At 40.8% G+C, this 18,649-nt stretch overlaps 1 protein-coding gene across 7 annotated transcripts in view; it reads left to right on the forward strand.

The window, feature by feature from the left end:
• AKT3 (AKT serine/threonine kinase 3) overlaps positions 1–18,649 on the forward strand; it is a 221,104-nt gene that overhangs the window by 64,240 nt on the left and 138,215 nt on the right. The window contains exon 4 of one of the 7 annotated variants that reach the window (XM_077344821.1): positions 15,611–15,787. The exons of the other annotated variants lie outside the window; for them this stretch is intronic. The gene's annotated coding sequence lies outside the window, so the exon portion shown is untranslated. The remainder of the gene's footprint in view (positions 1–15,610; positions 15,788–18,649) is intronic. 7 annotated transcript variants of the gene reach the window in all.

Raw genomic sequence — 18,649 nt, forward strand, 5'->3', positions numbered from 1 at the left:
TGAAGCAATGGCCTTCTATATGCATTCGTTCCTGTGGCCTTCTAGACCAGTTGCAGTTTCTAGATCAAAGTTAAGGTTAGGCCTGCATAGAGCAAGTTGCAGAAGTCTAGCCAAGAAGTGACCATCATGTATCACTGTGGCTAGGTGTTCCAGCCAAGGAGGGCACTAGTAGTATGGCTTAACGAAGGTGGTAGAAGGCCAACTATGCTATTCTTGTGATCGCCCTCTATTGCGAGGGTAGCGCACCCAGGTTCCTGGCAGAGTGCACCACTGATAGCTGCACATTGTCCAGATTGGGCAAATGCGCCTCTTTGCTTGAACCCTTCATGGCCAGCTGTCTTTGAAGGACTGAGCTTCAGACGACTTTGCTTGAGCTTCCTTATCACTGCTTCCAGGCAGCTGGCTAATGCATCTGGGAAAGAACCAGAGCAGTCATCCATCAGGAGGAAGAGCTGGGTGTCATCTTCATATTGATGACAACCCAGCCTGGACTTTCATACCAGTTGGGCAAAAGGGCGCATTAAGATATTAAATAGGATTGAAGAGACTGCTCCTTCCGGGACTCCACATGCAATTTGGCAGTGGCTGAAGATCTCTTTCCTGGTGCTACCCTCTGTCCATGGTCCCGGAGAACACTGAGTAACTTCAGATGACTCACTCTGACTGAAGTGCACAGGATGTTTACAGCAGTGAGAACAGCCACATGCCCACTAGACCCCTGCCATTATGACTTAAAAACACCAGATAAAAGCGGCTGCCTCTGGGGGATAATCAACCTCACCCTTGAAACAGGAGAATTCCAGAGGGCCTAAAAGATGCATTGGTTCATCTGCTGCTGAAAAAATTATCTCTGGATCTGCGAGAGCCCTATAACTACTGACTCGTTTTGAAGTTAGCGTTCCTGGGAAAAATGGTTGAAAGGGCTGTTTTGGATCAAATATCAGTATTCCTGGAAGAAGCTTCAGTTCCAGACCCATCTAAGTCAGGTTTCTGCCCTGGCCCTGGAGTTGGAACATCACTAGTCACCCTGATGGATGACCTCTGTCACCAATGGGACCGAGGCGGGTCATTGCTGCTTGTATTGTTAAACCTTTCAGCAGCGTTCGACACAGTTGACTGACTCGCCGATGCCGGAATTTGGAGAAACAGCCTTTCAATGGCTCAGCTCCTTTCTCTCCAATGATGGCCAAGGGGCCTCTAGTTCATTTTCTGTATCTAAGGTTGGAGGGAGGTCATGGCAGAGTGTTGAGATTTTGTCTGCATAATGATTCACAAATGGCTCACAGTTAATATCTGATTGACCATTGTTTTGGCTCCTTTCCTCTAGGATAGCGATCCCCAACCTGTGGGCCGCAGACCACATGTGGTCCTTCGACTAATTGGAGGTGGGCCCCGAAGGATGCCTTCTCCCCCCCGCCCGGCCCTTTACTTCATCCCCCCCAGCCCTTTACAACACACTTCATTGTTGTGGTGTGTCTGTATCTTATTTTGAAGGGATGTCTAAACATTACCATAGTGATCAGAGAGCGCTAGGGCAGTGGTTGAGAGTAGAGGAGTAAACTACCCCCCCACCGAGCCTCAGTAAAAGGCATTGAGTGGTCCCCGGTGAGTGGTCCCCGGCGTTGAGTGGTCCCCAGTGATAAAAAGTTTGGGGACCACTGCTCTAGGACAGTGAGAGACTGAACTATCCTAAATAATTGTGCTGGGTGTGAGTTTGTAGACGTGATAGTAGTTGAGTAAAAATTGCATTTCACTGACTTCACTGCCATCTCATAGGCTTGAGGGTTATAAGCAAAGGTGGGATAAAAATTTTGTCTACATTGTATTTTTTTGAAATGAGATTTTGGTTTTGATGATGTAAGCCACTTTGGGTCCCTTTAGAAGAAAAGCTGGATACAAATATTTCAAATAAATAAGCTTTGCAAATATAAGGTGCCTTTTATTGAGATAAGGCTATTTTTCTCTAGGTAGTTGATTCATAGAATCATAAAATCATAGAATTAATAGAGTTGGAAGGGAGCTCATGGATCATCTAGTCCAACCCCCTGCACTATGCAGGACACTCACAACCCTATTGCTCATCCACTGTAACCTGCCACACCCTTAAGCCTTCACAGAATCAGCCTCTCTGTCAGATGGCTATCCAACCTCTGTTTAAAAATTTCCAAAGATGGAGAACCCACCACCTCCCGAGAAAGCCTGTTCCACTGAGAAACTGCTCTAACTGTCAGGAACTTCTTCCGGATGTTGAGATGGATTTTTTTTAAATTAATTTCATCCCATTCGATCTGGTCCGTCCCCCTGGGGCAAGAGAGAACAACTCTGCTCCATCCTCAATATGGCAGCCTTTTAAATACTTGAAGATAGTTATCAAACCCCCTCTCAGTCATCTCCACTCCAGGCTAAACAGACCAAGCTCCCCTATCTTTCTTCATACATCTTGGTTTCCAAACCCCTTACCATCTTTGTTGCCCTCCCCTGGACATGCTCCAGTTTGTCTACATCCCTTTGGGGTGCCCAAAACTGAACTCCCAAGTGAGGCCAAACCAGTGCAGAGTAAAGTGGTACTATCACCTCCTGTGATCCGGGCACAATACTCTGTTTGATACAGCCTAAACTCCCATTCGCCTTTTTTTGGACTCATGTTCAATGTATGGTCTCCTAAGACTCCTATATCCTTTTTGCACATGCTATTGGCAAGACAAGTCTCTCCCTTCCTATATTTTGGTGTATTTGGTTTTTCCTACTTAAATGCAGAACTTTACATTTGTCCCTATTGAACTTCATTTTATTCAAGTTAGCCCACTTCTCGAGCCTATCAAGATCATCCTGTATTCTGATTCTGTCTTCAGTTGTGTTTGCTACCCCTCCCTGTTTAGTGTCGTCTGCAAATTTAGTAAGTGTCCCCTCTAAACCCTCATTCAAATCATTTATAAATATGTTGAACATCACAGCCCCAGGACAGATCCCTGGGGAATGCCACTTGTCACTATTTTCCAAGAGGATGCTGAACCATTAACAAGTACCCTTTGGGTACAATCTGTCAACAGTTATCGATCCACCTGGCATAATACATTTTACCAACTTGTGAACAAGAATACCATGTGGAACCTTATCAAACGCTTTAATGAAATCCAGATTTCCAGATGTCCACAGCATTCTCCTGATCTAGCAAGGTAGCCACTTTCTTGAGAAAAGATATAAGGTTGGTCTGACATGATTGTTCTTGCGAAACCTGTGCTAAAGTGAAACCCCATTGAGCTGTAATCTTCACAGTATTCACAAGTTTTTTTAAGGCTTCTGAGGCCCAATGGATCTTCACTCTGGTTCCCCATTCAGTATTCTCTGGCTGTGTTGTTACATTACTGATCTGTTAAAAGGTTACTCAAACAAATTCTTTTTAAAATAACGAGCTACAAGTATCATAATCTGACTTTTTAATGAAAAATTCTCTATCCTCTCAGTGCCTACAAGATTTTCTTTTAGTGGGTAAGAGTAAAACTATCTAGGTATCTATGATAGATAGCTTTAATATGGTTTGAAAATTATTTTATTGCTTTGGTTTTAAAGCTGCTCAAAGTAAACAAACAGTATGATGTTTAAGCAGCTGGAGGGTTAAAAAAAATAATTCTGCAATCTTCATCTCTAGAAATTCACAGGACGACCCAAACAGGACATATAGTAGAAAGTATACTTCTCTAATATCAGAAACTTTGGAGGACAGTTACATTTATCACCCACAAGAAAAGTGAATACAAATGAAAATGAATTGAATCAAAAAGGGTATGTATTCAGAAATTAACTGAGGAAATTCCAAACCAATCTGTGCTTCCAGCATACGACTTCTCAAGTCCAAGAATCTGCTAGAATGGAATGTGGCAATAAATAATGTGTTTACTTTCTGGTGTGAACTGACAAAGGGTGAATTTACCTTGCCTTGAAAGCACGTATCATCTTGAGCATTCTTGTGTCAGAACCATTGTGTGTAATGGTTATAGTGTCAGATGGGGATTTGGGAGACTTGGTTCAATGAAAATGATTTAACCACCTTGAGATCTTTGGAGGAAGGATTGAACACAAATATACCAGATTATAGAGGCAAGGAATCCCTCTTAGCCAAGGGTCCAGGACATGTCATCTTTAATTGGGTCAGCCTGTACTCATTCACATTTTCATTTGCTTTTCCACAGTACATTTTTATGCTGTAAAATCTCAATTCTGTCCATGCTTTTGGAATTAGTAAATTATTGTACACCATCAATAGCAGATTGTGAGAAGTGAAAAAGAAGAGATGATTTAAAAGAATTAGGACAGTAAAATCTTCAATTGGTTTATTTGGATTGATTGATTTAATTTAATTTAAATACTTCATAATACCAGCTACTATGAAATGCCAACAAGTACAGACTAAAAGAATATTAGTGCAGGAGCTATATATTATTGATAAAAATACAGACATATAGCATAAGAACATTTTAAAACACAACTCAAATTTCTATTTCTGTATTTAAATAAAACATAGGTTAGGTCATTGCAGTTGATGGTTTCATTTATTACTCCAATCAATCGCTGTCTTAATCCAATGACTGTTGCACAGAATATATGTTTGCACATAGTAACATTTCCTTCCCACAGGAGAAATCTGATTTTTTCTTGTTTGGTGTTGCAAATTATATCCCTAAGTAGAGAAGATATTGTCTTAGAGCAAGGTGCCTCATAAAAAGAACATCTAAGAAAGACATGCTGTAATACCTCCTAGAGCCTCTCTTGAAGCACTCCTCCAACACCATAGATGGGAGGACATCACACCGTGTGAGCGTGAAGGCTCTCCTTTGGCTTTTGATTTCAAAGCAGAAGAAATAATCTGCTGGGGCTTGAATATTTTTGGAGCTGGGAGGAGCAAGGAAATTTGGGGAGCTCAGAAAATCTAACTGGTGCTCTGTGTCCTCCAGTTTGTGCTTAATCATGAGTCTCGCTTGGGCTATGCTTAACCTACTTATTTAGATCAAAAGTGAACATTCAAAGATAAATGAAGAAATTTTAACTTTAATGCAATCCATTTTGGAACAATATTTTACTGTGGAATCCTTTTATTTAGCTACACATGCTTACCTAGTCAGTGTGATTTTTGTGTATGTTTTCTGTTAGCCAAGGCACTGATACCCAAATCAAGGTTTGTGACAGACACTTTTAAAATCTCATGTAAATATTCATCTGTAAGTCTTGACCTGCATTTCGATTTCACAATTTTCATCTTGGGAAAGGTTTGTTCACAGATGTATGTGGTGCCAAAGACTGTGAATATGCCTGCAGCAAATTTCTTTAGGTTGACCAGAATAGAAATCTAACAAACTATTTTCTTTGTAAATATCTCTGAGATAATCACTGGCTTGCAAAGTTCCATTTGAAAAAAGTTACTTGCATCTTCTGGTGCTTCTTCAAATGGATTCTGAAACATTCCTATTTCTTTTTCAAGCTTATGGCAATCAATGAATCTGTTCTGAAATTCCACCTGCAATAGGTTCAGTGCTTTGATGTGTCTTTCAAGATTGAATTGTAAATTCCCGTCCTTCTCAAATTTTAGTCCATTGCAGCATGAGAAGTTTGAAAAGTTACCTTCACTAACTTGCTTCACAAAAATATTTGGTTTTGCTTCAGAAGCCTACAGTTCAGTATACATGTCACACACAAGTGTTCCTTTACCCTGCAACCTTAGATTCAATGTGTTCAGATGCTCTGTTATATCCATTAAGAAAGCCAAATCAAAAATCCATTCAGGATCAGAAAGTGCTTCTTGTTCTTTTCCTTTCTCCTTAAGGAAGACATCATTTCATGATGAAGACTGAAAAAAATGTTTGATGACTTTGCCTCTTCCAAGCCACCTGACTTCTGCATCGTACAATACAACCCGATATTCTGAATCTATCTCTGAAAGAAAATTTTGAAACTGAAGATGAGCAAGGCCTGATGTAATTAATGCTGGATACAACAATGCATGTCATGCTTTCACATTGAAGAATCTTACTACACAAGGCTTGTTGATGGATGATGTAATGAAATTACATGGGAATTACACTGTTTGATTTCAGTATAACTTCATTTTTTTTTGCAACTACACTAGTTTTACAATTTTACTTCCCGCAATATTTCTTGTACCATCAGTTGTGATGCTTTTCAATTTATCCAAACTCAGACCAAGATTTTCTACTGATTCACATACCTTCAAGAATATATTTTCTGCAGTTGTGAGCCCTTTCAATCTCTGTAGTACACATAACTATTCTGTAATTTTGAAGTTGGAATCTATCTATTAAATAGGTTCCTGCTAATACATTTTAACTTTAATTTGTTAAAAGTTGGGGGCCCTCCACACAAGGACAAGTAGATAGAAAGAGTGAATGAGGGCAGCCTTCTACCTGGAACAGGATATGCCATTAAGTTGACTTCAAATTACATGCAGAGTGCACATATACATCACTGTTTACTAGCCAAGCCTCAACCATGAGAAGTAAAATGGCAGAGGGAGGGGAACTTCGTTGGAGGAAGATGTGAGAAGGGGAATGCCATAAGCTTCTCTGCTAAGAAAGTACTCAAGGGGCCGCTCACCGGCTCCTGCAATCACAGATGTATAAGAAGACTCTTAGATGAAGTGAAGGGACAAGAGGCAGAAGTAAACAAGGCCAGAATTCAGTGCAACCAATTCATGTTGTGGAAGGAAGAATGCTTTTGCTGGCAGCAGCAAACTCACCAGTAACTTTGGAATCCACTTGCTTTGATGGATGGAACCTCTAGAAATGTTCAATATGCAAACACCTTGTATCCTTTTTTTGCAAAAATATCAGGCCTTTTACTGTCCTTTCCATACTTTTTTTTTTTTGCAAAAGCAGACCTGACTTCTGAACCCATTCACACAGTGACTTTACCTTCCTAATATACATACATAGCTTCAACATGGTAATTCATGGAGAGGGGGAGTTAAAAAGCTGAGTGGTATGGGTGCCTGATCTTTTCTGGCTCTCAAAGCAACTCGAATGGCAAAATAGTATTATGGAGGAGAAGAACCAGAGGGGGCTGACAGAAGGAACCATGGAGCCCAAAACAAACAATGTTGATATTGTCATTTTTGCAAGAAAGGAACAGGATAAACAGCAGTAGATGGTGCCTCTTGAGGCAGAAAGAACATTATGGGTCTGAAGGAAAATGCTCTGAGGGTGATAGGAGCAGACAAGCAGGTTGGAGGGGCTACACAGAAAGAGGTCGGGGGCCACATGTGGCCTGCGGACCTCAGATTGGGGACCCCTGCTCTACAAGGCCCTATATAAGGAGTGACCTGATTTTCCTGACCAGGCCTCATCCAAATGTCTGGTGGAAGGGCTCCATCTTATAGGCTGTGTGGTACATTGATAACTCCGGCAAGACCCTCACGTATTCTGGGAGCTCATTCCACCAGGTCGGGGCCAGGACTGAGAAAGCCCTGGTCGAGACCAGGTGTGTCTCCCAGGGGCTGGGGTTAACCAGCAGTTTCAGACCTGCAGAGTGAAGAGCCCTGTGGGGGAGGGGCATAAGGAGACAAGCGGTACCTCAGATATGCAGGGCCCAGACTGCAGATGGTCTTAAAGGTAAGAACCTAAACCTTGAACCTGATCTGGAAGCTATTTGGTAACCAGTGCAGCTGCTTCAGCAGATACTGGACATGGGCCCTTCAAGGTGATCTTAGTACCCTAATAGCTGCATTCTGCACCAACTGCAATTTCTGGGTCAGAGAAAAGGGAAGGCCTGCGTAGAGCGAGTTACAGAAGTCTAATCTGAAAGTGACCATTGCATGGAACACTGTGGCCAAGTGGTCTGGGGACAGGTAGGGCGTTAGTAGCCTAGCTTCGTGGAGATGGTAAAACACTGTGCGGCCTACCTTCATGATCTGAACCTCCATACACAAGGAGTCATTAAAGATCACCCCCAAATTACTGGTTGCCGGCAAAGCCATAAACTGCACCTCATCCAGGCAGGGGAGGCCTGCTTCCTGATCCTGCCCCCTTCTATTCAGCCACAGGGCCTCCGCCTTGGAGGGGTTTCAGCTGACTGCCTGAGGCATACAGACACTGCTTCTAAACAACTGGCAAATGTTTCCAGGTGGAGTCCAGCCAGCCAGCCATTAGGAGATAGAGCTGGGTTTCATCAGCGTATTGATGACAACCTAGCCCCATACCTTGGACCAACATATAGATGTTGAAAAGTGTGGGTGAGAGTATTGCCCCCTGTGGAATGCGTAAAAGATCTAGACAGTTCTTCCCACACTGCCACTCTGTGTCCGGTGCTGCAGGGAAGAGACCAGCCAGTGTAAGGCTATTCATCTAATCCAGTGGTTCTCAACCTGGGGGTCAGGACCCCTTTGAGGGTCAAACGACCCGTTCACAGGGGTCATGGTAGTAAATATGGTAGTCCTCTCTGAACTTCTCCCACCACCGATGAATAATGCTGTAGGCTCTTTCAGTGTGTGGCAGAGTCCTCTGAGATAGAATCTCATGTCATATGCTCCACGTACTGATTTGGGGGACTGTGCTTTGGCATGGGTGAGGGAGTTTGGGCACTGCTGGGAAGAGGTGTGATTGGGTGTGACTGTGGTGCTTCACTGGAATTTTTGGGCAGAGCTTCCAGTGCTCCACTGGAATTTTTGGGCAGAGCTATGCTTCTGGTAGTGGTTGAGAAGGGGTATTTTCTTGGTATTTTCTGTTGTATGAGTGCCTTTGGGCTGCTCCATGGTTTTTGATGGAATAACTTGCTGCTAATTCTGTGGGGAGTAGAGGCTGCACTCTAGCTGGGGTGGCTTAGGGAGCCAATTAACTCATGCCATACCCCTGGGTCCAACCCTTTTCCTATCAGTGCTATGATTTGTGCTGATGTTGTATCACGAAGTATGCTGGCATAGCATTTGGTTGAATTCATGTGTGATCCTTCCCCTCCCAAGATATGCATATCTCCATACTGTAGGAAGGATTGGGTTGGTAGAGACCAGTTCGAAGACAGTGACTTAGTGTTTAAAAATTACATTTGAACCAGTCTTTGACACACTAGCACTTTAATAATCAGAAATATTAAGCACGTTAGTGAGTTCTCACATTATTTGTAGTACTAAATTATCCTTAATATAAGGGTCATTTGTTTATTGTTTATGAGCAAACTTTCTATTGAGAATAAGTATTTCCATTTGTTGATAAATCAGTAGTAACTTTTTATTTTGTTTTATAGTTAAATTTCTTTAGAGCTCCCCCTGGTATATACTTGCTTGGGGTGGTTTATATCATTAAAATCAATAATACATTAAATATCCAACCATTAAAAACAAATAAAATAACATCGACCCACATCAGCTAAAAACCTTAGTTTCAGTATCCCCCCCCATCTCCAGGGGTGGGTTTAATCTCAGGGAGGGCCCTCTTGTTGGTATCATTAGTCTTTTACTGGCCCCAACCAGAAGCCTGGTGGAAGAGCTCTGATTTATAGGCCCTTTGGAACTGAGGGAGTTCCTGAATAGCCCACAGCTCTTCCAGGAGGTCAGTCCACCAAGTAGGGGCCAGGACCAAAAATGCCCTGGCCATGGTACTTTTCTAGGGCCCAGGATAACTGGCTGGTTTGAACTGGCTGAGTGAAGTGCTCTTCAGGACCATAATCACTTAGGCAATCCCTCAGGTACACCGGTCCCAAAATACATATGGTCTCAAAGGTTGGTACCGGAACCTTGAACTTGTTGGCAGTTATCAAGAAACCATTACACTAATATAACACTGAACCTAAGTAACATTATTTCATATATAAGACATAATGGGTTTTGAACTAGTACATTTTTTTAAAGTGTAAATATAAATTTTGATAGTTTCCAGTTGTGGTATGGGTGTAATTGTAGTTTTAGCTGTTTTTTCCTAGGCTAAGCCAGTAGTTGAACATAGTGTTCTTTTTGTTGTGATTTTGCATATGTGTATACCAGGCTTTCTCAACCAGGGTTTCATGAAAACCTTGGGTTTCTTGACGGCCTTGGAAGGGTTTCCTGAATATGTGGGAGATAATTAATTCGTATATACTTTTTGAAAAAATTGTTACTGGGTGATATATGGTCATGTTGACATGCCCCCCCTCCCAAAATGGCCAATGATGGGATGGATGGGGAGGGATTCTGGTTGGCCATGTATACAGCTATGCTTCCCACCCATATCTTGCATGATTCCCCCATTATTTTTTGATCCATTTGTGCTGAAAAAAGCTATAAATCTCAGGCACTTTTTCTGCATTAAGGAAAAATAGATCACATATCGTTTATAATATATAGTTTATAAAATATAGATACTTTATCTACCTTTTTGACCCAGGCAATTTTTTTTTTTGCCATTCAGCAAATTTTGGGGAAATGTTTACAGATGTTTTGACATTGTGGTTCTTAGAATGCCAAATACGGTATATTGTTTTGAAGCGGTTTTGCATGTCTTTTCTTAAAATAGCCGTATCTGGCATAGTGACCTCTTTAAATGTACTGTCTAGAGTATGCTGTAATTAGTATTAGCATTTTTCAGTCTTAAGAAAAGTCATTAGCAAATTATTTATGATTTAATTACCACTGCCCATTCCAGGTGACCTTTTATATTTTGGGGGACACGATTGTTCTGCATTGTGGTAAATTTTTGTGCAAGTCAGTGTGTAATGCCCAGGCATTTTTGTTGCTAATTATGTGCAACTTCCCTGGAGTATCAGATATTCAGATCCATCTTTGTGAATGTGGTAGAGAGAATAACAACTGTAAAACAAAGCACTGTGCATGTAAGTGACTGTTTGCGTGTATTTCAGAAGGGATAAATGTTCACCATATGGTACAATTACTGTGTCCAAGTTTTCAAATTAGCTTCTCTCATCCTCCTTATTACTGTCTTTAAAAAGAGAGGGGAAAAACCCAACACGATTTATCTACTTTGCACAGAACTCTTGACGCAAAACAGCAGCCCAGTTCTGTCCAGTTTTTTTTCCTCTAGCATAATAGAGGCTGTCGGACTTTTTTATACTAATTACTGTGTGAGCCTCAGATGAACCCCCTTCAATTCACAGGGCTTTGTTAAGGGAGGAGCTGTCAATGTGTCTGCCCGTTTGCAGCTGTGCTGTGGCTTTAGCTTGCTTAACATTATGCTGCTTTTTAGACTTGACAGAAGGGATTTTTTTTTATTAAAGCAAAGCAGCCTTGTAGCGAAATGGTTTAAGCAGCTGCATTGTGGCAAAGCACAAAGAAGTTATTATTGTGTCTGTTTTGGGGGGGGGGGTAGAATGGAGGGGAGAGATATTCTGCTGCTGTTGATGCCGATTGTTGACTTGCCATCTGCCAGATAGGGAGAAGAAAAAAAACTGACAGCTCCAGCAGGGTGTTCAAGAGGTTGTTTGGAGAGACGCATAAACATGTGCAGATGTCGAACTGAATAATGGCAAGAACTTGAGACGGTTTATGATGCTGCTGCTGTGTGTGCATATACAGAATAAATGTATGTGGGGGTTTGGGGGGGGAGGCTACACACTAATTATCCATGTTCCTCCCCACCTTCTTTCATCTTGATAATTAGTTCAGGAGTTGAGTATTTTGTGCCCTTCATTGTTATATCTGAAAGAAACCTTTCAAATAGTTAAACCAACATCATTTTATAGTTTTAAGATTTGATAAATTTATTACTACTTGAGAGAGTAAAACTATTACAATTATTTTGATAGCAGTTCTTATTACAAACAGGTGTTTTGTTCACACTCTCTCAGGTAATATTGGATATAGATTTTAAGACTGGATTGATAAATATACCCTTTATCACCATACTTTCATGCACAGCAAATATAATCAAGAAAACTATCTGATTTTTATCAGTTTCACTCAGTCACAGTTTTAAACTTTACTTGGAAGACCCAGTTGTGAATCAGTGTCCATGACCATGAGATAAGATTCATCTCATGTTATTCTGTGCACTAGTATTTATTACTTATATTGTATTAGTTAGATTAACAGTTCATTAATACTTTAATTTTTTCAGGTATTCTTCTTTGTTTCTCTGCCTTTGTTTTTTGTTTTTGTTGTTTGTTCATTTTGTTACTACAAGGTACTTTATAAGAGATTATTTAGACAGACATTTACATAGTGGTATGGCTGTTATATTGTATTTTAGGAGCTAAAGTTTAATTTCTCTGTGGATTTCTCATTATCTTTTAATAGAAATTTCATCCAAAATATGTACACAAATGAATCAGGGCACTGTTTGCATTTAAATAATAACAATTTATAAAAAGAACAAATGTCATGTCAATACATTTGTTGAATTTTTCTTGTTTTGTGTAGCTTTGTGGTCTGCATATCTGAATTCCCTGCTGTAAGATACTGCACTAATTGTGTGGCCTCCCCCCTCAGTGCAACACATATATAAAATGGTAATAATACTTCAGTCCCTTTGATTTCTTCATACTTAAAACAATCCAGTTTGTTTATTCATTAACTTTTCATTACACTTTTATTCTCTGTTCAGCCACTGGACGAGTATCATTATTAGACTGTTCCTGAGAGACTGATCAGTTAAAGTTTTCAAACAGATCTTTTGTAAAGAATAATACTAGCTTTCTTTACAAAGCACTAATGAAGATAAATATATTGTAAATATATAGTACATTAAAATGACAGAAGGTGGTTAAAAGAAATGGAGATAGGGAAAGAACTGTTACAAAAAATTATAGAGCTAAAAGCAAATGTAAATCACCAACGTATGTGGCAGAAATAGCCAGTTTGCATGGTTTTGCCATTTTGTTTTTAGGTAATATGTCAAAGAAGATTGTTATTAGTTACAAATTCTAAACAAAAGGAGGTTTGGAATTCAGTATGAGAATGAATTAATAATTACTAGAGTTAGATGATGGATAAAGTGTTTAATGACACCTAATTGTTCTTTAAGAACATTAAATATATTTTAGTATAAATTTTTCCCCTTAAATAACTCATGTTGATTAGTTTTCATGGATAGAATAAAGATGTTGCCTCAAAATGTGGTGTATGTAAGTAGCAGTTTTAAAATCACTGTTGTCCACAGACATCTGAATGGGATGCTTTAAGTTTGGGATTATCTTGGGGGCAAGGAATAGAACTAGATGGTGCATGGGTTATTATTATTTATTTGTTTGTTTGTTTGTTTGTTTGATGGCTCGTGGTTCTCATTCAGTTAACTCCCTGATTTTACTTTTTAAATCGAGATTTCATTTATTTCAATGTAGAAGTGCCCAGAAGAATTGCACTATCCCTGTAAAGGATATTCCCTCTTATAAGAACAAGCCAGTATGGTATAGTAGTTAAAAATTCAAACTAGGATCTGGGATACCTAAGTTCAAACCTCTGCTTAGTTGTAAAGCTCCTGCCAACCTAACCTTACTTCTGGCTGAAACCCTGAGGAACATTGCCACTGTAAGTAAACAGTAATGGCCTTAATAGAGGAATGGCCTGATTCCATATTACATCGCTTCATAAGTACCTCACAGCGTAGTGGAAACATAAAATGGAGGAGAGAATTATGTATACCGCCCTAGCTCCTTGGAGGAAGGAGGATAAAAGTACGTAAATCTTGAATGGCTTGTTTTTTGAACCATTTGTGCACAAAAAGACACTGTTTACAATTTAGAGATCAGATCTGCATGTGTATTTGCCAAATAGGTAATCTAGTGCTACAGAAATGTTGGAGGTAGTTTAAAGGTCTGCTCCCCTTCCCTCTTACAACCATCAGTGGAATCATAGTTAATCTTTGTGCTTCCCTGTTGAGCAGGCACAGCTACCTCCTGCTCACAAGAATTTGTGAATCAGGGCAGGTATCATTTGTTTGACAAAAGTCTTGTTAATTTAGATCACTTTGAAAACAAATTTTGGCTGCAATCCTAAGGACACTTTCTGGGGAGTAATCACCATGGAATAAAATGGGATTTATTTTGAGTAGGCCTGTTTAGGATTGCTCCCTCAGAGTTAAATATTTGGACACATGCTTAGGGCTGATCCTGCGCTGAGCAGGGGGTTGGACTAGATGGCCTGTATGGCCCCTTCCAACTCTATGATTCTATTCTATGATTCTATGCAGTTTCTGATTCCTTTACTTGGAGAAGCTTTTTGGTATGTCAGGGCAAAAACAAATAAAATGTAGCATGCAGATGAATAAATACAGAATTCTCTAGAATTGGGAAAGACCTAATTACCTGTGCTACAAATTTAAAAATATTAGGCTGGATCCTGTGCAAGACAAGCAGAAGGTGCTAGCAGTAGCAGGTTTTCCACACCTCCCTTAGCCAAGGAAATGCCAAGGGCTGGGGGACCCATGAGGACTTATGCTGGCAGTCCACAGTGATTTCTTTACTGTCATACAGTATTGTGACTGTTGATTCTCATGGAAATCTCAGTTGCTCTCCTTTTCTTTGTTCCCAATATCCTCTGGGACCTGAACAGGCCAGACAAGTCCAGTCTCATCCGTTCTCGGAAGCTAAGCAGAGCTGACCCTGCATTTGGTGCCTGGTCCACCACCAGCAAGTCTTTGTTGCTGTTGTAATTGTTTTGCTGACAGTGAGGAACAGAACTATAGTCATAGCTATGGAAAGAACAATTTCAAAACTGTGAAATGGCATTTTAAACAGGACAGTGATTTTGAGGATTCATGTATGGTTCTGTCTCCACAGGTGGTATTCTATTTCAGTGAGTCAGTGTATCTCCTTTCTTATTCATATGGTCACTTGTGCACATTTTGCAACTTTACTTGAACACAGTACATGACGACTGGGCATTGTGTACAATCACTAGTGTTTTTTTCACTATCACATTAGTATTTCTTGCAAACAATACACATTTCCACAGTTTTATGGGCAGGCTTTATAAAGACATCATGTTAAGCTGGAGGGTAATTTAGCCTTAGGTTTATGAACTGTGATTTATCATGATGTCTCAGTACAGCCTTGAAGTCTGGATATATACTCGCTTGCCTTTATTCAGTTTAGGATGTTCCAAATGAGCCTAACTAATAACTGACTCTGGTATGTTGGAGCCAGTGATAATTTGCATTTCATGTGTGTCTTTGCCATTCATCCGTGCTACTTAAATGAAGATTTTGATGTGTGTGTGTGTTTGTGTGTGTGGGAGGGATGCTAGCTCTTTCATGAGCTCTGCTAACTTACATAGACAGGCTGCAGTAATTTCTTTACTGTCATGCAAACAATCCTGTATTGTGACTGTGTTTATTCTCCTGGAACCCTCAGTTGCTCTTCTTTTCATCAATCACAATATTCTTCTGGGATCTAGCTAAGCCATCAGATCTAGAAGCTAAGCAGGGTTGGCCCTGACTAGCATTTGGGTGACTTCCAAGAAATACCAGGGCTAGAATGTGGAGGGAGGCAGGCAGTGGCAAACCACCTCCAAACATCTCTTACTTGGCTGCCAGACAATCTTAGGATCTCCTTGCTACATTACACACATGCCTAGATGCTCTTGACTAACCTTGATGTTCTTGATAGTGTTGGGAAAAGATTGTCTGTAGTTAAGTGTTATCTATGTGCAGTTAACACTCTATTCTATTTTACTTTTTAACAGAACCAGAGAAACAAATGGAATTCTTCTATACTGAGTCAGATGGTTGATGCACCTAGATGCCTATGTGGTGGGTCACATCCCTATCCCCACCTCTGCTGAAGGTGATGGAGAGGCAGTATTCTTAGCAGGGGATATCAGAACAAAGTGGTGGAGCTACTGGGGCCACAGCAGCAGCATGTAGGCATACAGCACAAGCAAGTGATATCACTGTCCAATGTTCATAGGTATTGCTAAATACCTGTAACCCAACCCATGGGTCTGTACTTATCACTACTGTCTTTTCTGTCTGGCAGTGGCACTGGATTACATGCCTGGACTGAACCTGGGACATTTTGTATGCAAGTGTATTACCACTGAATCTCATCTGCACTCCAGTTAATGTTTTGTACTGAAGCCAGTTATGATGGATAAATTTGGGAGGTCCTATTGATGTTGCAGTTAGTGGTTCTTTTCCCGCCGGACTGACAATCTGCGCCTGCCGATTGGGCCCTCCGATTGTCAGTCCGGGGGAAGAGGCCTATCGGCACCCTTCCTCATTCTGGACAGGGCCCGCCCTCGGGGCTCTTACTGCTTTATTTTATCCGCTCCGCAAGGAGTGGTTAAAGAGGGTGAAAACCAAGATGGATTATTCTATCTAAATTGGATGGGTGGGCAACAATGGAGTAAGTAGAAGTCAGTCTATGTAATTGCAAGTTGATGCACACTGCAACAAAAATCCAACCAAATATGTACTGATGGATTCTAAAGTTGCTGTGACCAAGATTGAAAGAGACTTTTGGTGGAGAGTGGTTAGCTCAATAAACATGTCAACTCAATCTGTGGCAGCAGTGAAAAAGGCAAACTCTGTTCTAGGGATTATTAGGAAACAATTGGGATTTAAACAGCCAATAATGCAAAACTTTTGTATACAACAGTGGTGTGCCTGCATTTAGAATACTGTATACAGTTTTGATGTTCATATTTCAAAAAGGATATTGCAGAGCTGGAAAAAGTACATAAGAGGCTAACCAGGTTCATCAAGGGACACAAGCTTTCTTATGAGGAAATCCTGAGGAGTCCAAATATTTTAGTTTAGGAGGAAAAAGATAGCTGATGGGGGAGAATTGATCGATGTTTATAAAAGTATGCACGACATGGAGGAAGTACACAGTGGGAGCTTTTTCTCTCTATCCTATAATATTGGAACTTATGAGCACCCAGCATATTGATGGGCAATAGATACAGGGTAGACAGAAGGAAATACTTTTTTTCTCAGTGGTTAATTAAATTGTGACATTGGCTGCTAATTGATGTAGTAACTTTAAAAGAGGTTAGACAGATTCATAGAAGATAGGTACATCAGTGGCTACTAGTCATGGTGAGTAAAGGGACCCAGCATATTGAAAGGCTCTGAAATCCAGTGCTAGGAGGCACATCACAAGAGGGCCTTGGCCTCTGTGCCTTGATAGTTGATCCTCTAGGGCCACTGCTTGGCTTCTGTGTGAAATAGCATGCTAGACTAAATGGAGCACTAGTCTGATCCAGAATGGTCTCTTCTTATGTGTTCTTATCTTCATGATGGGATAATATAAAACAGCTCTTTTCCACTGACTCTTAAAAGCTTATGCCAGTGGTTATCTAAAATTCTAAATGCCTCCATTTGTCCTCAGAAGTTCCAAATATTGCCAAGATTCGTAAATCAACTCTTAAGGGCTCAGTATGTAGAATTATAGAATCGTAGAGTTGGAAGGGACCTCCAGGGTCATTATTCCATCTAGTCCAACCCCCTGCACAATGTCATTTAAAACAATCTCTTACTTTGATAATGTCTTCTCCAAATTTACTTGGTTTTAGTGGTTAGACTAACAATGACTATGAACATGGTCTTTTATGTCAGGGGTAGTCAACCTGTGGTCCTCCATATGTTCATGGACTACAATTCCCATGAGCCCCTGCCAGCGTTTGCTGGCAGGGGCTCATGGGAATTGTAGTCCATGAACATATGGAGGACCACAGGTTGACTACCCCTGTTTTATGTGGTAGCACTGTCCCACCTGACCATAAACTCTGAGCTTGTTTGGATGTCAAAAAGTAGTGAAAACTTTACTCTTTCAATAGAGCTTTGAGAAGTAAAATATTAACTGATAGAGTTCTATTTTGGCACGTTACTTTTATTTTTTTTTCCATATATCACCCTTCCATGCAGCTCAGAGCAGTTTACAGAGAATATAATATGAGAGTACAATGTAAATTCAATAACTCTATCAATAACAATGAGACATCATCAACAATAATCATAACATAAGCAGACAGTAAAACATTTTTCACAGGTAACATTACCACAGCAACCCTGCAGAGTGGGCCTATCTGAATCAGAGTGGGTTCTGGGGGCACAGTAGATGTTGTCACTGAATTTAATCAAATGCCTGGCTGAAGAGCTCTATTTTGCAGGCCCTGCGGAACTGTCTTAGCTCCAATAAGGCCTGGATGTCTTGGGAGCTCATTCTACCAGATGGGGGCCAAGATGAAGGGAGGCATCTAGGATCACCTGGCCCTGGTTGAGGCCAAACATGCTTTGTTGGAGCCAGGATCAGTAGCCAGTTGATGTTGGCCAAGTGTAGTGGCCTTTAGGGGGCATAAATGGAGAGGCGGTCTATCAGGTATGCTGGACCCAAACGGTGTAAGGCCCTAAAGGTAATCCCAAACCGTAAGCTTGATCCAGGATTCAATTGGTAGCTATTGCAGCCGTTGGAGTATGGGCTGATTGTGGGCCCTCTGTTCCCGTAAGAAATCAGGCTGCTGCATTCTGGAGCAGTTGTAGTTTCTGGTTCAGGAATAAGGGTAGGCCTGCACAGAGTGAATTGCAGGAGTTCAGTCTAAGTGACAGTTATATGGATCACTGGCTTGGTATTCTGGGGCCAAGTACGGTGCTAGTAGTTTGGTTTGCCATAGGTAGAAAAATGCCAGCTGCACTTCTCTTGTGACCTGTGCCTCCATTGAAAGGGAGGCATCTAGGATCATGCCTAGATTTCTGGCAGAGTGAGTTACCGATACTTGGAA

The sequence above is a fragment of the Paroedura picta genome, chromosome 1 (assembly GCF_049243985.1).
Source record: "Paroedura picta isolate Pp20150507F chromosome 1, Ppicta_v3.0, whole genome shotgun sequence".
NCBI classification, from domain to species: Eukaryota; Metazoa; Chordata; class Lepidosauria; order Squamata; family Gekkonidae; genus Paroedura; species Paroedura picta.